This window comes from Tachypleus tridentatus, chromosome 5, assembly GCF_004210375.1.
Source record: "Tachypleus tridentatus isolate NWPU-2018 chromosome 5, ASM421037v1, whole genome shotgun sequence".
Taxonomy (NCBI): Eukaryota; Metazoa; Arthropoda; class Merostomata; order Xiphosura; family Limulidae; genus Tachypleus; species Tachypleus tridentatus.
Window position 1 is genome coordinate 4,677,057 of NC_134829.1, and position 26,192 is coordinate 4,703,248.

At 34.9% G+C, this 26,192-nt stretch overlaps 2 long non-coding RNA genes across 3 annotated transcripts in view; one reads left to right on the top strand and one right to left on the bottom strand.

Annotated features, from left to right (window-relative positions):
- Positions 1 to 657: 657 nt before the first annotated feature.
- LOC143250219 (uncharacterized) overlaps positions 658 to 26,192 on the bottom strand; it is a 224,063-nt gene continuing 198,528 nt past the window's right edge. The window contains exon 4 of the long non-coding RNA XR_013028087.1: positions 658 to 1,157. This is a non-coding gene — a long non-coding RNA (uncharacterized LOC143250219). The remainder of the gene's footprint in view (positions 1,158 to 26,192) is intronic.
- On the top strand, positions 4,974 to 9,331 carry LOC143250218 (uncharacterized). Of its 2 annotated transcripts, none has more exons than XR_013028085.1 (2): positions 4,974 to 5,194; positions 8,570 to 9,331. It is a non-coding gene; the product is annotated as an uncharacterized LOC143250218 (long non-coding RNA). The 2 variants fall into 2 exon arrangements; XR_013028086.1 differs by having other exon boundaries at positions 8,605 to 9,331.

Consider the following 26,192-nt stretch of genomic DNA (forward strand, 5'->3'; position numbering starts at 1 on the left):
GCAGATGAATAATTACCTTGCTGTTTCAGCAGTGGTTGATTAGTAACCCTCGATCACATGACTCAGGTAGAAACCCACAGCAACCTTGACACTTCTTCACGAGCCGCACCGCGACTCTCTGTATCGTACTGGTTTTGATAGGCCCTCTTCATCTACTAACCATGCTGTAGAAAAACTAGGCTTAGGTTTCGTCTTCTCAATGTTGACCGATGTCGTCATTTAATATACTTTTTAAAAGTTAGAAAAGATTCGAGAATCTTTGGTAAGGCAAATAACAATTGCATGTAAATATGCTTTTAAATAACTCTTCTCCACGATCACATTAAGGTTGTCTTCTTGATGATGAGAAACCCGCTTGAAATAAAAATGTAGCTCAGAACGGTTGGTATTAACACTTTTACTGATAAGCAGAGAACAACGTTTTGACCTTCTCGAAGTTTTGTTAACCTGAAGATGACCTAGGAAGGTCGAAACGTTGTCCTCTGTTTATCAATAAAAATGTGAATATCCATACCGACCGTTCTGAGATAATGTTGTATTCTGAAAGTAAGGCTAACCAATGAAACATGGCTTATTAATAGATTTCGATTTCTCTGTGATGCCCCGAGGAGTCTTATAACTCTAATTATCGGGTTTCGATACTTGCAATGGGTCTAGCACAAGAAGTCCATTCTTCAGCTGTGTGTTTGGTTTAAATAACCAAATAAGGCACTACAGTAAGTTCCAGATTTAATGAGTCACTCTCATGAGTTTTGCGAGTCTACTACAGATAAATATAGGCACGAGTAATATCTCTTCCGTAAATGTTCTGTAACGGAACGTGCGCCCTTTAAACAGACAAATTTATCACGTATGTAACACGACTTAGTTTCGTGCCATTTTTCTTTGAAACAATACTTTAAAAGCTAGAGTCTATAGTATGTAAAAACGTATGACGTCACTACGTTTCTTCACTTACAATGGAGTTTCCTGCCTTGCTATATTTAAAGTTAACTATGGAACGAGCTTGTAGAAATTTAAGTTACAAATGTGTCAGGTAACGTTCAAACTTGAATAAATAGAACCTGTTGGTTACTCTGTTGAGTTCAACACTTCCACAACCATCCTCTTAACGAACGTTTCTTGCTTCCATCTAGTAAACACAGTTGTCTTCCACACTATGAGAAACAGATCCAGACAATAGTATAATCGCTCGCGTGTGTAGAGAATGTAATAAAACATATTTGTAGCTAAACAGTATTTTAATATTTAAATTAATCTATAAAAACAGTTCGATACACTTTTAAAGGAATCCCGGGAAAATATAAATATCTGGGATATCACTTTTGTTGGCCACAATAAGTAAAAGCAAACTCAAACGATTCATTGGTGTTTCGCCGTATCCAGAACTCGTATTCTACAAAGGTCAAACTTATGTTTGGAGCTATAAGTTCCAATTACATATACGTGTGTGTATATAGGAAGCTAAAACAAATAAGGGACATGACTTAGATGTCCTCATAACTAATTACTATCCTAAATGCTTTTATAAACTTATTATTTGTATGAGATAATTGTTTGTTTTGAACTTCGAGCATAGTTACTCGAGGGCTATCTGCGCTAGCCGTCCCTACATTAGTAGTGTAAGACTAGAGGGAAGGCAGCTAGTCATCACCACCCACCGCCAGCCCTTGGGCTACTATCTTACCAACGAATAATGGGATTGATCTCACGTTATAACGCCTCCACAGCGGAAAGGACGAGCACGTTTGGGATGACGGGAACTCGAACCCGTGGCCTTCGAATTATGAGTCGAGTGCCTTAACCACCTGGCCATTCCGGGCCCGTGTGAGATAAAAAGAACATAAATATTTAAAAATGTAGATGTGTTTCAACCCAAAGTTCCGGATCCTGTGGGTAGAGATAATAATTTATAATTTTAAAGACAGTACTAATTATTCGAAATAAACTATGGTAAACAAAACTGTAAGAATCCAAGATTCGTTACGAACAACACAACAGAGTTTACACTAGTGTTTAGATTAATAAGGCCACAGCCACCTCATCTCGTCTACTCGTGAAATTTAAACCTATTTGATAAGTTCTGTTTCCTCCAACTACACTAACGGCCCTCCATAATTGTCTCATAAATTAGAGCGTCCTCTTCTTATGGAGCGACGAAACATATGGAAGTTAGTGGTCTTGGTGATCTGAACTAAAAAGTTGAAAATGTAAGAACTTGGCAGGAAAAGGTTCGACTGAAATTGTGAAACAAATAACTTTTCACTAAAATTGTCCTGACTCTGGCAGAAGACTTTGTTAAAAAATTTCACACCTAAATTTGCAATTTGATTTAAACAAACATTCATAACACAATATTAAAGGGCACCAATAGACCTTGTGGTCCATCCCATGCGTTAAATCAAATTAAACACTAATAAAACTCAAAATCAACCCCTTATCTCTTGTATATTTATCAACATTTCTCATAAACTCCAGCCTTGACACCGCCGAATAGCAGGGCTATGGTTTCTCAATCTTCGGATCATGAGTTCGAGTACCTATCTCACCTAATGGGCATTATAATGTGACAGTCAATTCGTAGCCCTGGGGTTGAGGGTAGATGGTGATGACTAACTGCTTTCCCTCTAGTCTTTCACCACAAAATTTGGGGCGGCTACTACAGAGACACCTTTAAATTAAAATAACTGCATCTGCCACATCTGAAAGGCATCCCACTACAAAATCCAACCACCCTGTTAGAAAAATAAAGGCGTCTAACCTCATGACTCCTTTCTCACCAAAATTGTTATTTGTGTCCCCTAGTTTCGTCCCAGCATGGTCAGGTGGTTAAGGCACTTGACTCGTAATCTGAGGGTCGTGGGATCGAATCCTCGTACCACTAAACATGCTCGCCCTTTCAACCGTGGGAGCGTTATAATGTGACGGTCAGTCCCACTATTCGTTGGTAAAAGAGTAGTCCAACAGTTGGCGGTGCGTGGTGATGACTAGCTGCCTTCCCTCTAGTCTTATACTGCTAAATTAGAGATAGCTAGCGCAGATAGCCCTCGTGTAGCCTTGCGCGACATTCAAACCAAACCACGCGTCTTTCTCAGTAATGTGTAATATATTGTTTTTATTCCATTATATATAACATTCTAGTATATTTATCAGAGAAGCAGTATTATTGTTATTTATTGAACGATTCAAGTATTCATTTTCATTATCAGATGTCACACTTCTCTGATGTTTCACTGATGGAGCTATTCAAAGGGTTTTCACTGGTCATAAAGTGTTTTAAGGAGACTTGTTTCCACACGGCTTTTATCATGTCATGTTGTGTAATGAATCTTAAATCTAGTACAGAATTTATAGCTAACAGTCACCGTTTGTGTGTTCCTTAGATATGATATAACCTATAATTTGTTTAATGAAACGGTATTGGTTAAAATGCTTAAAATGTCTAGTTCTATTATTTTCAATTTTTAAATGTCACGTCTTTGTTATGCATTGCAAGTGTAAAAACCAGCACTAGTAACAATCATTAACAACACTGATAACAAGAATATTAGTTAACAATACGTGAAAACCCTCACTACCAACAAACATTAACAACACTGGAAACAAGAATAGTAGTTAACAATACGTGAAAACCCTCATTAGTAACAAACATTAACAACACTGGAAACAAGAATATTAGTTAACAATGCGTGAAAACCCTCACTACCAACAATCATTAACAACACTGGTAACAAGAATAGTAGTTAACAATACGTGAAAACCCTCATTAGTAACAAACATTCACAACACTGGTAACAAAAATAGTAGTTAACAATACGTGAAAACCCTCATTAGTAACAAACATTAACAACACTGGTAACAAGAATATTAGTTAACAATGCGTGAAAACCCTCACTACCAACAATCATTAACAACACTGGTAACAAGAATAGTAGTTAACAATACGTGAAAACCCTCATTAGTAACAAACATTCACAACACTGGTAACAAAAATAGTAGTTAACAATGCGTGAAAACCCTCACTACCAACAATCATTCACAACACTGGTAACAAGAATATTAGTTAACAATACGTGAAAACCCTCATTAGTAACAAACATTCACAACACTGGTAACAAAAATAGTAGTTAACAATACGTGAAAACCCTCATTAGTAACAAACATTAACAACACTGGTAACAAGAATATTAGTTAACAATACGTGAAAACCCTCACTAGTAACAAATATTGTAGTTACCAATGTTTGAAAATGTTTACCAGTAGTAAACGTTGCAGTTACAATAACTTCACCTGACGTGTTATTTCGTTCAACACTTTACACAAAACAGATTTTAATTTTTTGTATCTTGTTTTAGAGAAATAGTAATTGATTGAAGAAATATCACCTATCATTACTAGAGGGTGTCATCACTTACTAGTTAAGCCCTCTGTTATGGAATACCGTTGTGTAACAGTGACTGGGTGATAGAATGTACTATATAGTTAGATGATCTAGGTATGATTAGTAGGTTTATATATAGAATGAGTTGGTTGTTTTGCTTTTTGAAATGAACTTATAACAATTTTAGACACGAATTTAAAACGCCTAGTATGCTTCTATCTGGATAGGGGGAGGGTGACTCATGCAACGTGGGGCGGTTACAAGAATATGTTGTATACAGTGGCGTATTTAGGTAGAGGCTTAGCACCAGGGCCAGTGATCTTAACGGAGGCCCGCTGATAATTTTATTCTATGTAAAATTATACGGAATGAATGGCTCACAAAAGATATTAGCCCCTGTGCCCACACAACCTTGTGCCACTGTTTATTTAAATATCTCAATTTCAAAAAGAAATGCGAAGCTGCAAGTTTGTTATTATTTACGTTGGTAACAAAACGATTTTCATTAGATATTGGGTTTAATTTCCGTTTAGAATATCGGTTTAAAACTCGGTTATTCATGTGTTCTTGTGTATGTTGAGTTTGTGAGACGAACAGAGATAATGGGTTTATTTATGACGTCCTGTGAGAATTTATAAACTAAATTCGAATTATCAATGTTGTAGCTACGTGAAGGCTTTGGTGATTCATAACCATCAACCTTTATTACTTTTGGTCATGCGCTTAGAACGCAGCGTTACTCGAAGAAAGAACGTTTCAATCACACTGGTCTAACATCGTGCCTGATGTTAAGTTAGGTTAACCCTACACAGGGTAAGTGTGTTTAGTTTAGACACTTTAAATGTCAGACTTAGAACAGTCTAAGTTTATTCTCGTGTATTTTCTCTTATTCAAGATATCTTCTTCAGTTGTGTTTCTTTTTAACCCTCGTCACATTTTCGTGGTTAAACCTATTTGTGTATTTCCGCATGCCGAAACCAACGTGATTTTGTCGTGTTCCGTAAACCATGCACTCTGAGTGTGAGATTAACGATAAGTGCGCATTCTAACTGAAGAAAACATATAGAATAAAAGATGTCGCTCTTGTTGTCACTAAAATTATTGTGTATAAGAACAAATTAAATTTATTTTCAAATCGAGCAACCATCTGTTAAAAAATCGTGTTTCTGACGAAATTATATAACAGATTTTAAACAAATAGCAATTTCTAAGAACAGATCCAATTATTCAGGAATGTTGACACACCGACTAAATAAGGAAGATCATCATGTTGACACACCGACTAAATAAGGAAAATTATCATGTTGACACACCGACTAAATAAGGAAGATTATCATGTTGACACACCGACTAAATAAGGAAGATTATCATGTTGACACACCGACTAAATAAGAAAGATCATCATGTTGAAACACCGACTAAATAAGGAAGATTATCATGTTGACACACCGACTAAATAAGAAAGATCATCATGTTGACACACCGACTAAATAAGGAAGATTATCATGTTGACACACCGACTAAATAAAGAAGATTATCATGTTGACACACCGACTAAATAAAGAAGATTATCATGTTGACACACCGATTAAATAAGGAAGATTATCATGTTGACACACCGACTAAATAAAGAAGATTATCATGTTGACACACCGACTAAATAAGGAAGATTATCATGTTGACACACCGACTAAATAAAGAAGATTATCATGTTGACACACCGACTAAATAAGGAAGATTATCATGTTGACACACCGACTAAATAAGGAAGATTATCATGTTGACACACCGACTAAATAAGGAAGATTATCATGTTGACACACCGACTAAATAAGAAAGATCATCATGTTGACACACCGACTAAATAAAGAAGATTATCATGTTGACACACCGACTAAATAAAGAAGATTATCATGTTGACACACCGACTAAATAAGGAAGATCATCATGTTGACACACCGATTAAATAAAGAAGATTATCATGTTGACACACCCACTAAATAAAGAAGATTATCATGTTGACACACCGACTAAATAAGGAAGATTATCATATGTAACTAACCGACATAAAACATGAGGATTAATATAAAACTACTGAACACGAGGATTAATATAAAACTACTTAACATGAGAATTAATATAAAACTACTTACCACGAGGATTAATATAAAACTACTTACCACGAGGATTAATATAAAACTACCAAACACGAGGATTCATATAAAACTACTTAACAGGAGAATTAATATAAAACTATTTAATAACTGAATTAGTATAAAACTACTTAACACGAGGATTAATACAAAACTACTTAACACGAGAATTCATATAAAACTACTGAACAAGAGAATTAATATAAAGTTACTTAACACGAGGATTAATATAAAACTACTTAACACGAGGATTAATATAAAACTACTTACCACGAGGATTAATATAAAACTACTTAACACGAGGATTAATGCGAAACTAATTAACACGAGAATTAATATAAAACTACTTAACACGAGGATTAATATAAAACTACTTAACACTAGGATTAATATAAAACTACTTAACACAAGAATGAATATAAAACTACTTACCACGAGGATTAATATAAAACTACTTACCACGAGGATTAATACGTAACTACTTAACACGAGGATTAATACGTAACTACTTAACACGAGGATTAATACGAAACTACTTAACACGAGAATTAATATAAAACTACTTAACACGAGGATTAATATAAAACTACTTAACACGAGGATTAATATAAAACTACTTAACACTAGGATTAATATAAAACTACTTAACACGAGAATGAATATAAAACTACTTAACACGAGAATTAATATAAAACTACTTAACACGATAATTAATATAAAACTACTAAATTTCGGAATGAATCTAGAACCAGATTCAGAATTATTATATAACAGCTAAACTTCAGAAATAAATTTTTGCAGAAGCAAGGAAAACACATTTGTACAAAAAAGATTAAGTTAAGAGTAAGTACACACTAGCTTAGTTTGATTCAATCTTTGTTTAAAATGTAAAAGCTATAACCAAGGTAATTATACATTTAGCCTAACTGGCAGTACATCATTGTTTGGAGCCAAGACGCCAAAATTAATTATATGACCCAATTTTCATGTGTTATAAATATTTTCCTGGGTATTTCAAATAAGATGGAAACAACGGGTGTAAACTTTTAATAAATGAATTATGATAACTGTGATGGGTCTATTTTGTCAGTCGGAGTAGTCACAACATCATGGTGTATTATTACTTTCCACTCTCCAGAGTCCAAGAAATAATAAGTAAAAAAAACCAAAGATTCCAGAGAGATTCAGCTCAACAGAACAAAGAAGTCAAATAAACACAGAGAGTCGTAAAGCAAGAAGTCAAAATAACATATTTTATGGAAAGCAGGTGTGGCGTTGTCCACCAACATCTGAACAAGACAAATCTGTCCCTGTTTATACAACAATATCAAACTAAAATAGGTTTCCACTTATTCATTCAATAACGACAAATACTGAAAACAAACAAACACACGGATGCAGCCACTTAGCTACACAGACAATACATAAGCTTAATTAAATGGTTACACTATACATGTTGTCGAAGAAAACGTTACGCACTGTGTACTCTTTCAATAAACTGAACTTACTATTTGTTTGTTTGTCTTTTTAATTTCACGCATAGCTACACGAGGGCTATCTGCGCTAGCCGTCCCTAATTTAGCAGTGTAAGACTAGAGGGAATGCAGCTAGTCATCACCACCCATCGCCAACTCTCGAGCTACTCTTTTACCAACGAATAGTGAAATTGACCGTAACATTATAACGCTCCCATGGTTGAAAGGTCAGGCATGTTTGGTGCGACCGGGATTCGAACCCGCGACCCTCGGATTACGGGTCGAACGCCTTAACACGCTTGACCATGCCGGGCCCGTTTAATCTGAGGGTGGCGGGCTCCAATCCCCGTCACACCAAACATGCCCGTCCTTTCAGCCGTGGGGGCGTTATAAAGCGACGGTCAATCCCACTATTCGTTGGTAAAAGAGTAGCGCAAGAGTTGACTAAATTAGGGACGGCTAGCGCATATAGCCCTCGTGTAGCCATGCGCGAAATTCAAACCAAACCAATCATCACTTCCTTGTACTGCTTCTGTTGAATGTTTGTTTTTCAATTTTAGAGAGCCATAATAAATTTTGTGGCTAATTTCAACAGCCAAAGAAAAACTGGCGACCAGTTTCAAACGAACCACACCCAGTCAACGAAAGAACCACCACCAGTTGTGCTAACAAATCCAGAACATGAGTGGCTCTGCTTCCCTTGAGCCAAGATAAAGGTTGTTCGGAAAGTGAGCTATGAAACCAGAAAATGTGTCTGATCAAATGAAATAGACAAATCTCTTCGCTGCTTTCAATATAAAACAAGTTATTGGTTTTATGTTTCTTAATAATTCGGAGTGGATTGAAAACAAAAAACCTACTGTTTAATTACACGAGGAAGACATTAATTCAGAACTTTAATATTTAGTCCATGCCTTTGTGCTTGTGGAACTGTGGGTGAATAAAAAATGTGAATCCCTGATTTATTAACAATGTGCCAAGACGTTTGCTTAACACATTCCTAACACCAATTAGTTTATTGTAACACCTGTTTTCCAGGTAAGAGGTGAATAAAAATAGATATGTTTCAGACTTACGTATCGGGCACTTTTACATACAAATCTTGCATACTTTAGAAACCGAACACTTTCTGATATAGTGCTAAACTATCCCAAACCCATGTAGGATTGTACCGTCTTCTAGCAGCTGATACATGCAACTAATTTATCAGTTGAAAAGTTTTCTGTCATAGTTTCGTTCATAATTGGACAATTAAACTCTAGACGGCTCAAAATATCCGTACAAGTGTGTGGACTATAATAAAATAAGTAAACCAACAGCTATTCGTTTCGTTATTTCATAAACAAAAGAATGACAAACGTAAACAAACACCACTGCAACATGTTATCAGTTTTATAACCTTGCAACAGAATCCACGTGTTTACATGCAGGAACACAGAAGTACGCATACATATTAGACCGGTCAGTGTACAGTTGAATCACATTCGAAAAATATCGGTGCAGGTTACAACCTGGTCAGTGTTCATAAGATCTGAGACTTACCTTAAATTTCATGAGTCAGGTGATAGTCTTGTACTTAAAGTAATACTGAAAACAAAACAAATTTGTAGAGATTCGAGACTACAACAGGTAAAGGATATTTTTAACTACTGAAACATAGATCCTCAGAATGAATCCATAAAGATATCGTAACCTTCAAAGTCTTTATAACCAGGACCGAATCTGTCAGTCTCTATAACCAGAAATGAACCTGTACAGACGTGGTATCTGTCATTTTGTAACCAGAATTGAACCTTTACAGACATGGTATCTGTCAGTCTTTATAACCAGAACTGAATCTGTGCACAATAGCTAATTCTTTATTATACAAGTCAAGTCCTTCTTGGTAACAATTAATTATTTATCGTTAACGTAGCTTAATTTTTTCAGTTTAATATTTTTCTGACTTCAAATCTGTACTCCTTTCAGGGGGAATAAACACATGCATTAACCCGAAACAACTAAATATTAATTAGAACGTGTAATATGATAGGTGGCGCCACACATTTCTTACAGAACATCACCAATCTTAATTCTCACAGAAAATCTATTGAATGTTTGGAATGCATTTTATAATTAACTCGTAGCCCAACTGACCACAATGCATCACATGTTTGCAGTAAAACCTATGAGAACTAACTCGTAGAAGGTGAAAATCTTAGCAACCTACAGCTCGAAGTTAGTTAGAACAGCGTCAGCCAATCCATCTTCTGTCTTCTTACACCTCACAAGGCCACAATTCCTCTAACGAACTTTTCTCAGACCACTGCTGATAAGAGGTCGCACGTGTGAGCAGGTAATTAGAAAAACCTACGTTTCATGACAGCTGTTTGCTTTACGTTCAAGGTGTCCTGCCGTTTTCAACCCGGATTTGAACTCTGCACCCTTGATGTCCCGTCGTATTAGAGCAAGGAAAAAGGAAATAATATTACAATAGTGACTGCTTTCATGGGTGCTTCTAAAGCAGTTAAGAAACAACGGATCCCAGATAAGTAAGTAATTTATGGGCAAAAAGAATGAACCTAACATGAAACAAATGAGTGATCTCAGCAAGGGCTGGATTCACGAATCCTAGAAATCATCCAGATTATTCTCGTTAACCAAAATAGTTTTCGATGGATCGAAGTGAACAGTGATTAATAATTCATGTCAAACAACGCTATATTTTGTTAACCAAGGATCACTCACGTTTGATGTAGCTAACGTTCTTGTGAACTCAGTCAGGTGTTATTAGTTCCATCTTACATGAAGTAGTCCCGTCACAACAAACATGCTCGCCCTTTCAGTCGTGGGGGCGTTATAATGTTTCGGTCAATCCCACTATTCGTTGGTAAAAGAGTAGCCTAAGAGTTGGCGGTGAGTGGTGATGACTAGCTACCTTCCCTCTAGTCTTACACTGCTCAATTAGGGAGGACTAGCGCAGATAACCCTCGTGTAGCTTTGTGCGAAATTCAAATGCAAACAAACAAACAAACCATGAAGTAGTTGCGGAGAGATCTGGTCCTTCACATAAAACGTTCGTTGATGCCAGTGTTGTACTCGCATTTCTCACATACTCCAAAGTAAGACCTTACATTGGAATATATACTTCTATCACTTGTTATAATAAAATATAATAATAATAATAATAAATTTATTAAGCAATAAATTAGACACAAAAAATCAAATAACAATATAAAACCATCAACAAAGAGTTAACTCGTCCTGTGATAGTTAAACACATAATAAAGTAAAATCAAAACTTACAAAATAAAGTTCCCAGAATATTATCATCAGTATTTAAGATCCATTGTTTTAAGTATTTCTTTTGATTAACACGATTAATAGAAGATCTTATACTATAAGGAATAAAATTATGAATACGAGGTGCCAAATAAAGATATTGATGAAGTGTAACTGTTTTACGTGGTGTGGGTACATTAATTGGAAAAAAAGATTGAAGTCGTGTAAAATATGAAGTGACTTTAAAAGGCCTATTAAAAGAAACATGCATTGTAGATAAAGCTAAAAAATAAAAATAAAGTTTATCATATGAAAGAGGGGAGTTAAATTTACTGAAATCGGTATCAAGCCTATGAGTAAAAATAAGAGAGAAAACACTTTTTTGCAACTTGTGAATAGGAATTAAAAAAGTCTTATATGTGCCACCCCAAATTGAAATACAATATTCTAAGAAAGATTGAAAGAGAGCATAATATACACTTAACAAAATATGATAAGGAGCACAATGACTAAGTTCAAAAATTAGCATAGAACTATATTTTAATTTATTAACTAAAGAATTAATATGAAATTGCCAATTTAATTTTCGATCTAAAATAATTCCTAAATATTTAACAGAGGAAACTTGAGTCAATTTGGGACACTTACAATTGGGGTAAGTATAACAATCATTGGAATGATAAAAAATAGAAGGAAAAGCTGGAATGACACCATAAAGGTTAAACTGAAGAAGGAAAGATTTAGATATATTTAAGGATAAGCCATTACAGAAAAGCCAATTTTTAATTTTATTAAGATCACTAGAAATAATGGCTTCATTAATTAGATTTGGCTTACTATAAACAACAGCAATATCATCGGCATAGGCTTGGATATCTCCAGAAAACTGTTGGTAAAGAATATCATTTATATAAATGAGAAATAATAAAGGGCCCAGAACAGAACCTTGTGGTACTCCAACATTAATTGTAAGCCAATCACTATAATTATTATGGATACAAACCATCGTTGAAGTAACTTGGAGCAGAGCCGAACTAATGTTGTGAACATTATCGTTAATGTACATACAGTTAAAAACAGTCTGATGAACATATACACAGCGTCTTTAACACATCAAATCACGATATATATCAGCGCAAAAAACATCACGAGTGACAGCAATTTAATGGTGTTAAAAATGTGTGTGTATTTAATATGTAACCTCAAGTATTAACCATGAATCGTAGCTCCAACTACGAGGGAGTTCCACTTCTTGTGAAATAACATTCTCACTCCAACTACGAGGGAGTTCCACTTCTTGTGAAATAACATTCTCACTCCAACTACGAGGGAGTTCTATTTCTTGTGAAATAACATTCTCACTCCAACTACCAGGGAGTTCTACTTCTTGTGAAATAACATTCTCACTACAACTACGAGGGAGTTCTACTTCTTGTGAAATAACATACTTACTCCAACTACCAGGGAGTTCTACTTCTTGTGAAATAACATTCTCACTACAACTACGAGGGAGTTCTACTTCTTGTGAAATAACATACCATACTCCAACCACGAGGGAGTTCTACTTCTTGTGAAATAGCATTCTCACCCAACTACGAGGGAGTTCTACTTCTTGTGAAATAACATTCTCACCCAACCACCAGGAAGTTCTACTTCTTGTGAAATAACATACTTACTCCAACCACCAGGAGTTCTACTTCTTGTGAAATAACATTCTCACTACAACTACGAGGGAGTTCTACTTCTTGTGAAATAACATACTTACTCCAACTACCAGGGAGTTCTACTTCTTGTGAAATAGCATTCTCACTCCAACTACGAGGGAGTTCTATTTCTTGTGAAATAACATACTTACTCCAACTACCAGGGAGTTCTACTTCTTGTGAAATAACATTCTCACTACAACTACGAGGAAGTTCTACTTCTTGTGAAATAACATACTTACTCCAACTACGAGGGAGTTCTACTTCTTGTGAAATAACATTCTCACCCAACCACCAGGAAGTTCTACTTCTTGTGAAATAACATACTTACTCCAACTACCAGGGAGTTCTACTTCTTGTGAAATAACATTCTCACTACAACTACGAGGGAGTTCTACTTCTTGTGAAATAACATACTTACTCCAACTACCAGGGAGTTCTACTTCTTGTGAAATAGCATTCTCACTCCAACTACGAGGGAGTTCTATTTCTTGTGAAATAACATTCTCACTCCAACTACCAGGAAGTTCTACTTCTTGTGAAATAACATTCTCACTCCAACTACGAGGGAGTTCTGCTTCTTGTGAAATAACATTCTCACTCCAACTACGAGGGAGTTCTACTTCTTTTGAAATAACATACTTACTCCAACTACCAGGAAGTTCTACTTCTTGTGAAATAGCATTCTCACTCCAACTACGAGGGAGTTCTACTTCTTGTGAAATAACATTCTCACTCCAACTACGAGGGAGTTCCACTTCTTGTGAAATAACATTCTCACCCAACCACGAGGGAGTTCTATTTCTTGTGAAATAACATTCTCACTCCAACCACGAGGAAGTTCTACTTCTTGTGAAATAACATTCTCACTCCAACTACCAGGGAGTTCTACTTCTTGTGAAATAACATTCTCACTACAACTACGAGGGAGTTCTACTTCTTGTGAAATAACATACTTACTCCAACTACCAGGGAGTTCTACTTCTTGTGAAATAACATTCTCACTACAACTACGAGGGAGTTCTACTTCTTGTGAAATAACATACTTACTCCAACTACGAGGGAGTTCTACTTCTTGTGAAATACCATTCTCACTCCAACTACGAGGGAGTTCTACTTCTTGTGAAATAACATTCTCACTCCAACTACCAGGAAGTTCTACTTCTTGTGAAATAACATACTTACTCCAACTACCAGGGAGTTCTACTTCTTGTGAAATAACATTCTCACTACAACTACGAGGGAGTTCTACTTCTTGTGAAATAACATACTTACTCCAACTACCAGGGAGTACTACTTCTTGTGAAATAGCATTCTCACTCCAACTACGAGGGAGTTCTATTTCTTGTGAAATAACATACTTACTCCAACTACCAGGGAGTTCTACTTCTTGTGAAATAACATTCTCACTACAACTACGAGGAAGTTCTACTTCTTGTGAAATAACATACTTACTCCAACTACGAGGGAGTTCTACTTCTTGTGAAATAACATTCTCACTCCAACTACCAGGAAGTTCTACTTCTTGTGAAATAACATACTTACTCCAACTACCAGGGAGTTCTACTTCTTGTGAAATAACATTCTCACTACAACTACGAGGGAGTTCTACTTCTTGTGAAATAACATACTTACTCCAACTACCAGGGAGTTCTACTTCTTGTGAAATAGCATTCTCACTCCAACTACGAGGGAGTTCTATTTCTTGTGAAATAACATTCTCACTCCAACTACCAGGAAGTTCTACTTCTTGTGAAATAACATTCTCACTCCAACTACGAGGGAGTTCTGCTTCTTGTGAAATAACATTCTCACTCCAACTACGAGGGAGTTCTACTTCTTTTGAAATAACATACTTACTCCAACTACCAGGAAGTTCTACTTCTTGTGAAATAGCATTCTCACTCCAACTACGAGGGAGTTCTACTTCTTGTGAAATAACATTCTCACTCCAACTACGAGGGAGTTCCACTTCTTGTGAAATAACATTCTCACTCCAACTACGAGGGAGTTCTATTTCTTGTGAAATAACATTCTCACTCCAACTACGAGGAAGTTCTACTTCTTGTGAAATAACATTCTCACTCCAACTACCAGGGAGTTCTACTTCTTGTGAAATAACATTCTCACTACAACTACGAGGGAGTTCTACTTCTTGTGAAATAACATACTTACTCCAACTACCAGGGAGTTCTACTTCTTGTGAAATAACATTCTCACTACAACTACGAGGGAGTTCTACTTCTTTTGAAATAACATTCTCACTCCAACTACGAGGGAGTTCTATTTCTTGTGAAATAACATTCTCACTCCAACTACCAGGGAGTTCTACTTCTTGTAAAACAACATTCTCACTCCAACTACCAGGGAGTTCTACTTCTTGTAAAACAACATTCTCACCCAACTACCAGGGAGTTCTACTTCTTGTGAAATAACATTCTTACTCCAACTACCAGGGAGTTCTACTTCTTATGAAATAACATTCTTACTCCAACTACGAGGGAGTTCTATTTCTTGTGAAATAACATTCTCACTCCAACTACCAGGGAGTTCTACTTCTTGTAAAACAACATTCTCACTCCAACTACCAGGGAGTTCTACTTCTTGTAAAACAACATTCTCACTCCAACTACCAAGGAGTTCTACTTCTTGTGAAATAACATTCTTACTCCAACTACCAGGGAGTTCTACTTCTTATGAAATAACATTCTCACTCCAACTACGAGGGAGTTCTATTTCTTGTGAAATAACATACTTACTCCAACTACCAGGGAGTTCTACTTCTTGTGAAATAACATTCTCACTACAACTACGAGGGAGTTCTACTTCTTGTGAAATAACATACTTACTCCAACTACGAGGGAGTTCTACTTCTTGTGAAATAACATTCTCACTCCAACTACCAGGAAGTTCTACTTCTTGTGAAATAACATACTTACTACAACTACCAGGGAGTTCTACTTCTTGTGAAATAACATTCTCACTCCAACTACGAGGGAGTTCTACTTTTGTGAAATAACATTCTTACTCCAACTACGAGGGAGTTCTACTTCTTTTGAAATAACATTGTCACTCCAACTACGAGGGAGTTCTACTTCTTGTGAAATAACATTCTTACTCCAACTACCAGGAAGTTCTACTTCTTGTGAAATAACATACTTACTACAACTACCAGGGAGTTCTACTTCTTGTGAAATAACATTCTCACTCCAACTACGAGGGAGTTCTACTTCTTGTGAAATAACATTCTTACTCCAACTACGAGGGAGTTCTACTTCTTGTGAAATAACATTCTCACTCCAACTACGAGGGAGTTCTACTTCTTGTGAAATAACATTCTTACTCCAACTACCAGGAAGTTCTACTTCTTGTGAAATAACATTCTCACTCCAACTACGAGGGAGTTCTACTTCTTGTGAAATAACATTCTCACTCCAACTACGAGGGAGTTCTACTTCTTGTGAAATAACATTCTCACTCCAACTACCAGGGAGTTCTACTTCTTGTAAAACAACATTCTCACTCCAACTACCAGGGAGTTCTACTTCTTGTGAAATAACATTCTCACTCCAACTACCAGGGAGTTCTACTTCTTGTAAAACAACATTCTCACTCCAACTACCAGGGAGTTCTACTTCTTGTAAAACAACATTCTCACTCCAACTACCAGGGAGTTCTACTTCTTGTAAAACAACATTCTCACTCCAACTACCAGGGAGTTCTACTTCTTATGAAATAACATTCTCACTCCAACTACCAGGGAGTTCTAATTCTTATGAAATAACATTCTCACTCCAACTACCAGAAAGTTCTACTTCTTGTGAAATAACATTCTCACTCCAACTACGAGGGAGTTCTACTTCTTGTGAAATAACATTCTTACTCCAACTACCAGGGAGTTCTACTTCTTATGAAATAACATTCTCACTCCAACTACCAGGGAGTTCTAATTCTTATGAAATAACATTCTCACTCCAACTACCAGGAAGTTCTACTTCTTGTGAAATAACATTCTCACTCCAACTACGAGGGAGTTCTACTTCTTGTGAAATAACATTCTCACTCCAACTACCAGGGAGTTCTACTTCTTGTGAAATAACATTCTCACTCCAACTACCAGGGAGTTCTACTTCTTGTAAAACAACATTCTCACTCCAACTACCAGGGAGTTCTACTTCTTGTAAAACAACATTCTCACTCCAACTACCAGGGAGTTCTACTTCTTGTGAAATAACATTCTTACTCCAACTACCAGGGAGTTCTACTTCTTATGAAATAACATTCTCACTCCAACTACCAGGGAGTTCTAATTCTTATGAAATAACATTCTCACTTCAACTACCAGGGAGTTCTACTTCTTGTAAAATAACATTCTTACTCCAACTACCAGGGAGTTCTACTTCTTATGAAATAACATTCTCACTCCAACTACCAGGGAGTTCTAATTCTTATGAAATAACATTCTCACTCCAACTACCAGGAAGTTCTACTTCTTGTGAAATAACATTCTCACTCCAACTACGAGGGAGTTCTACTTCTTGTGAAATAACATTCTCACTCCAACTACGAGGGAGTTCTACTTCTTGTGAAATAACATTCTCACTCCAACTACCAGGGAGTTCTACTTCTTGTAAAACAACATTCTCACTCCAACTACCAGGGAGTTCTACTTCTTGTAAAACAACATTCTCACTCCAACTACCAGGGAGTTCTACTTCTTGTGAAATAACATTCTTACTCCAACTACCAGGGAGTTCTACTTCTTATGAAATAACATTTTCACTCCAACTACCAGGGAGTTCTAATTCTTATGAAATAACATTCTCACTCCAACTACCAGGGAGTTCTACTTCTTGTAAAATAACATTCTTACTCCAACTACCAGGGAGTTCTACTTCTTGTGAAATAACATTCTCACTCCAACTACCAGGAAGTTCTACTTCTTGTGAAATAACATTCTCACTCCAACTACCAAAGAGTTCTACTTCTTGTAAAACAACATTCTCACTCCAACTACCAGGGAGTTCTACTTCTTGTAAAACAACATTCTCACTCCAACTACCAGGGAGTTCTACTTCTTGTGAAATAACATTCTTACTCCAACTACCAGGGAGTTCTACTTCTTATGAAATAACATTCTCACTCCAACTACCAGGGAGTTCTAATTCTTATGAAATAACATTCTCACTCCAACTACCAGGGAGTTCTAATTCTTGTAAAATAACATTCTCACTCCAACTACCAGGGAGTTCTAATTCTTATGAAATAACATTCTCACTCCAACTACTAGGGAGTTCTAATTCTTATGAAATAACATTCTCACTCCAACTACCAGGGAGTTCTACTTCTTGTAAAATAACATTCTCACTCCAACTACCAGGGAGTTCTACTTCTTGTGAAATAACATTCTTACTCCAACTACCAGGGAGTTCTACTTCTTATGAAATAACATTCTCACTCCAACTACCAGGGAGTTCTACTTCTTGTAAAATAACATTCTTACTCCAACTACCAGGGATTTCTACTTCTTGTGAAATAACATTCTCACTCCAACTACCAGGAAGTTCTACTTCTTGTGAAATAACATTCTCACTACAACTACGAGGGAGTTCTACTTCTTGTGAAATAACATTCTCACTCCAACTACCAGGGATTCTACTTCTTGTAAAACAACATTCTCACTCCAACTACCAGGGAGTTCTACTTCTTGTAAAACAACATTCTCACTCCAACTACCAGGGATTTCTACTTCTTGTGAAATAACATTCTCACTCCAACTACCAGGAAGTTCTACTTCTTGTGAAATAACATTCTCACTACAACTACGAGGGAGTTCTACTTCTTGTGAAATAACATTCTCACCCAACTACCAGGGAGTTCTACTCTTGTAAAACAACATTCTCACTCCAACTACCAGGGAGTTCTACTTCTTGTAAAACAACATTCTCACTCCAACTACCAGGGAGTTCTACTTCTTGTGAAATAACATTCTTACTCCAACTACCAGGGAGTTCTACTTCTTATGAAATAACATTCTCACTCCAACTACCAGGGAGTTCTAATTCTTATGAAATAACATTCTCACTCCAACTACCAGGGAGTTCTACTTCTTGTAAAATAACATTCTCACTCCAACTACCAGGGAGTTCTAATTCTTCTGAAATAACATTCTCACTCCAACTACCAGGGAGTTCTACTTCTTGTAAAATAACATTCTTACTCCAACTACCAGGGAGTTCTACTTCTTGTGAAATAACATTCTCTAGAGACAAACAAGGATACTCAACATCACCTTGATATACTGGCTTATTTAAACTTGTTGGAAATAGCTCAGCAAATAATATTACACTAAAACATGTTCACCCACACGTGACAAGTTGTCAAGAATCTGAATCAAAAGATTCATGGTTCGCCTCCCATTTCCGCAAGAATGTGCTCTGTACTTTGTGGCCGTGGGCACGTCGTAAAAGTGGTATCCAGAATCCAGTATTGAATCAGATAGGAGTTAGCTGTATTCGCTGTTAACTAGCTGCCTTCACTTTCACTATCAATTAAAAACGAAGGACAGATACTTAAAAATAGTCACCGTGTAGCCTTGAGGCGCATTCGGAAACGTAACAAACTTACACACTCATAGTTTCTGTGAAGCATCTCTTAAAGTGAACCTGATTGTTTTAATTAACTTTCTTTAACTAGTTTAAACAGACACCCAACCCCCAATAGTTACATATTTTACGTAACATTGTATTTGTATAAATATGTATACCCGATAGCTGAGTACAGTTTGAAGTATCAGACAAGACACTTGCTTAAAAAAAAAAAAAAACATGTGACTGATACCTGGTTAGAAGATACAAGAAGAAAAACCTAAGAACAACATACCTCTCACAAGCTGTGTTTAACCTTTAAAGAAACATTGGTGATGACGTATTTTAACAACAGTGTGTTAATATCCTTACAAACTACACTGGTGAGTCACTTACACAAAGGCCCGGCATGTCCAGGTAATTATGGTGTTCGACTCACAATCTGAGGATCGCTAGTTAGAGTCCCCGTCACACCAAACATGCTCGCCCTTTCAACCTTGGGGGCGTTATAATTTCACGATCAACCCCACTGTCTGTTGCCAAAAAAACAGCCCAAGAGTTGGTAGTGAGTGGTGATGACTAACTGCTTTTCCTCTAGTCTTAAACTGTTAAATTAGGGACAGCTAGAGCAGACAGACCTCGTGTAGCTTTAGGTGAAATTCAAAAAAAGAGACATCTTTATAAAAACACGTTTCATTCTGTTATTAGTTAAATTTTAAATTTAAATTAATATCGTGGAAACAAGAGATGTACAGTACCAACATCTTCAAGTTAGCCTTGTTTTTGTGAGTTTTTCTCCCTCTAGTTTACGTGACATTTTCGTCACAGGAGTTGTTGTTTTTCTCTAACGTTCGGCGATTTCCGAAAACAACAAAAAGGTTTTAAGGCTTAGCAACAGAACTTAGTAACTGGACGACAACATACTATACATGAAGGGGGTCGGTCAGATCCAATTTAAAAGATTCTTTAGCGATAAAAAGGAACGTTTTTTGTTAATAGTCGTGATAGATTATACATAAACACATAAGAAAATCCTAGAAGCATAGGGTTTCATAAATATTTCCTCTGGTATAGCCAGATGGTTAGGGCGCTTGACTCACATAATCTGAGGGGTACGGGTTGAGTTCCCGTCACACCAAACATATTCGCTCTTTCAGCCGTGGGGGTGTTATAATTTGACAATCATTCCCACTATTCGTTAGATAAAAAGTAGGATAGTACTAGAGTTGCCGGTGGATTATGCTGACTAGCTGCCTTCCCTCTAGTTTTACGTTGCTAAATTAGGGACGGCAAGGGCAGGTAGCCATCGTGTAGCTTTGCGCGATATTCAAACCAAACAATCACTTACACAGTAAAAACGTAATCAACACAGCATAACTCTCAAATCAATCTTGTTTGTTTCTTTAGAACTCAGCACAAAGCTACACAATGGGCAACCTGTACTATGCCCACCACAGGTATCGAAACCAGTATTTTATCGGTGAGAGTCCCCAGGTATGCGGCTGTGCCACTGGTGATCGAACAAAAATCTAGTGTTTAAATTGTTTGTTTCTTTTTGAATTTCGAGTAAAGCTACACGAAGGCTATCTGCGCTAACCGTCCCTAATTTAGCAGTGTAAAACTAGATGGAAAGCAGATAGTCATCACTACCCACCGCCAACTCTTGGAATACTCCTTTATCAACGAACAGTTGGGTTGACCGTCACATTATAATGCCCCCACAGCTGAAAGGGGGATCATGTTTAGTGACGGAGATTTGAACTCCGTCACTAAACCCTCAAATTGTGAATCGAGCGCCCCAACCACTTAGGCATGCCAGGCCTAGTATTTAAACACAACACAAATTCAAGTTAAAACCAATACCGTTGTTGTAGGCCAAGAAAAGAAAAAAAAACAACAACAATCAAATAATAACAAACGTGGCTTTAAATAAACAGAATTATAAATTAAAACAATAAGCCATTTGTTTTCCTAGGAAAGAACATAAAACTATTGTGATATAATGTAGTATATATAACAACTATTTTACAATTACTGATAAATCGAATAATCTGAGTACATATTGCCTACAAAAACATTGTTCCAACGTATACTGTGAATAAAAATTTGATTGACAATGATGGTAAAATTTGTTAAATTAGACTCGTATACCAAGCACTAGGATTCCACGTGTTTCGGAACACCACGTTTGATACCAGCTCTGTATCTGATTTATTGGTAACTGATGTTTCTTCTCCAAATCTTTGTTGTACGATACACAAAAGATGGACAACAAAAGATTGTTTTGTTCCTAAGAAACAGGATAAATACAAGATCCACGTTTTATAGCGATCTTCCTTCAACATACTATTTTCAACAACAACAAAATATTAACATATCCAACTTCTAACAAGGATATAATATTAACACACCCAACTTGTAACAAGGATATAATATCAACGTACCTATCTTGTAACAAGGATATAATATTAACTTACCTATCTTGTAACAAGGATATAATATTAACTTACCTATCTTGTAACAAGTATGCAATATTAACTTACCTATCTTGTAACAAGTATGTAATATTAACTTACCTATCTTGTAAAAGTATGTAATATTAACTTAGTTTAACAAACTAACATAATGACATCCCGTGTCAGGATCCTCTATTTCTGTAATTCTAATTTCTTAAATAACAGCTGACTTTAAGAGAAACATATAAATACAGAATTACACCATGGAGGTAACCAATGTTAAAATATATTCAACGTGGTTACAACATTTTCCTTCATCTTTTTAAATTATTATAATTTTTAAAATTGTTTTCAAGTTCGTTTCCATGTGACAAAAAGCGATTTTTCAGGAATTACTCTGTTTGTTTCACTTGACATATAATAATTAAATACACAATTATGGCATGGAATTATTTGACATATAATATTAAATACACAGTTATGTCATGGTATTATTTGACATATAATAATTAAATACACACTCATGGTATTATTTGACATATAATAATTAAATACACAGTTATGTCATGGTATTATTTGACATATAATAATTAAATACACACTTATGGTATTATTTGACATATAATAATTAAATACACACTTATGTCATGGTATTATTTGACATATAATAATTAAATACACACTTATGTCATGGTATTATTTGACATATAATAATTAAATACACACTTATGTCATGGTATTATTTGACATATAATACTTAAATACACAGTTATGTCATGGTATTATTTGACATATAATAATTAAATACACACTTATGTCATGGTATTATTTGACACATAATAATTAAATACACACTCATGGTATTATTTGACATATAATAATTAAATACACACTTATGTCATGGTATTATTTGACATATAATAATTAAATACACACTTATGTCATGGTATTATTTGACATATAATACTTAAATACACAGTTATGTCATGGTATTATTTGACATATAATAATTAAATACACAGTTATGTCATGGTATTATTTGACACATAATAATTAAACACAAACTCATGTCATGGTATTATTTGACATATAATAATTAAATACACACTTATGTCATGGTATTATTTGACATATAATAATTAAATACACACTTATGTCATGGTATTATTTGACATATAATAATTAAATACACACTTATGTCATGTTATTATTTGACATATAATAATTAAATACACACTTATGTCATGGTATTATTTGACATATAATAATTAAATACACACTTATGTCATGGTATTATTTGACATATAATAATTAAATACACAGTTATGTCATGGTATTATTTGACATATAATAATTAAATACACACTCATGGTATTATTTGACATATAATAATTAAATACACAGTTATGTCATGGTATTATTTGACATATAATAATTAAATACACCCTTATGTCATGGAATTATTTGACATATAATAATTAAATACACACTTATGTCATGGTATTATTTGACATATAATAATTAAATACACACTTATGTCATGGTATTATTTGACATATAATAATTAAATACACAGTTATGTCATGGTATTATTTGACATATAATAATTAAATACACACTTATGGTATTATTTGACATATAATAATTAAATACACACTTATGTCATGGTATTATTTGACATATAATAATTAAATACACACTTATGTCATGGTATTATTTGACATATAATACTTAAATACACAGTTATGTCATGGTATTATTTGACATATAATAATTAAATACACAATTATGTCATGGAATTATTTGACATATAATATTAAATACACAGTTATGTCATGGTATTATTTGACATATAATAATTAAATACACACTCATGGTATTATTTGACATATAATAATTAAATACACAGTTATGTCATGGTATTATTTGACATATAATAATTAAATACACACTTATGTCATGGTATTATTTGACATATAATAATTAAATACACACTTATGGTATTATTTGACATATAATAATTAAATACACACTTATGTCATGGTAGTATTTGACATATAATAATTAAATACACACTTATGTCATGGTATTATTTGACATATAATACTTAAATACACAGTGATGTCATGGTATTATTTGACATATAATACTTAAATACACAGTGATGTCATGGTATTATTTGACACATAATAATTAAACACAAACTCATGTCATGGTATTATTTGACATATAATAATTATATACACACTTATGTCATGGTATTATTTGACATATAATAATTAAATACACACTTATGTCATGGTATTATTTGACACATAATAATTAAATACACACTTATGTCATGGTATTATTTGACATATAATAATTAAATACACACTTATGTCATGGTATTATTTGACATATAATAATTAAATACACACTTATGTCATGGTATTATTTGACATATAATAATTAAATACACACTTATGTCATGGTATTATTTGACATATAATAATTAAATACACACTTATGTTATGGTATTATTTGACATATAATAATTAAATACACACTTATGGTATTATTTGACATATAATAATTAAATACACACTTATGTCATGGTATTATTTGACATATAATAATTAAATACACACTTATGTCATGGTATTATTTGACATATAATAATTAAATACACACTTATGTCATGGTATTATTTGACATATAATAATTAAATACACACTTATGACATGGTATTATTTGATATATAATAATTAAATACACACTTATGTCATACTAAAATTTCGGCTCCCCAGTGGTTCAGTGGTAAGTTTGAGTGATTATTTGTTTAAAGATGTACACCAGGCTAGAAACCGTAGCTGTAATTACATAAATTTACTAAAATTTCGGCTCCCCAGTGGTTCAGTGGTACCACTGGTTTGAGAGACTGTAACCTTATAAATCGTCTTTCAATTCCTGAAACCGGGATGAACAGATAATCCATTGTGTAGCTTTGACCCTAACAAGAAACAAACTTATACTTTGTGCTTTGAAAAAAAAGAAAAATAATCCACTTGCTGTTTGTTCAGCATTTTGTCAAATACCGATGCCTCAATCTGGTGTTACCTGCTTACTGGAAACGTAATAATTTCTAACCATCATTTGTGATACTAAAAACAATTTCCAGTTGTTGAAAGGCGCGAAACGATAGAAGTCGAATATTTCTGAAAGTTCTTCAGTGAGGACTAAACATTTATTTCGAATTTCGCACAAAGCTACACGAGGACTATGTGCGCTAGCCGTCCATAATTTAGCAGTGTAAAACTAGCTGAAAGGCAGATAGTCATTACCACTCACCGCCAACGCTTGAGCTACTCTTTCACCAACGAATAATGGGATTGACCATCACTTATAACGCCCCGACGGCTGAAAGGGCGAACGTGTTTGTACGATCCGAGATTCGAACCCGCAACCCTCAGATTACGAGTGGTGTGCATTAACCATTTGGCCATGCCGGGTCAGGATTAAACGTTCTGGTTCGATTTTTAAAGAAAACTTAATGGTTTTTGAAGATCTGAACTAGCTGAGTGTATTGTTTATACAGAAACTCGTGACATGGTTAGTATAATATGTAACTCTTGTGTCTTGTTTTGTATGGAAAGCCGGCCAGGATCTTGGTTTATCTGTAGTTCTCAGGAACGTGTGTTTCTTACCTTATTCCTTCTTAAAGAATGTTTCATTTTCTTTATCACAAACAAACGTTTCTCTCAAATTCTACATTGTGAAAAAGTTTCAATTTCTTTCTTCGTTTACAAAATTTTAATGTTAATATGAGAATGTTATAAATTCTGCTACGATTACAAATAGTGGGAAATGAAACGTGACAATAAGATGAAATTAAAGTGCGAGTTTAGAAAGTAAATTCTCATTTAGCCAATATGTAAACTTAAGGAGAAAACAAGAACAGACTGGCATGTTTGAGCGATTCGAACTTCCAGTCTCACTCACTCACCACCTTGAGCTAACAACACAGAAAGCAAGGAAGTCTTTACGTTTCATTGTGATGTCTAACTTTATCTTGCCATTAGCCACTAAGCCTAGCTCCCATAAATAATTGCCTTGAAAGAATGGTGTTGGGTTATACCTACTGCTAAATTATTTGAATCTGTCGAACATTAGCTCACAGGGAGCGATAGCAAGGAC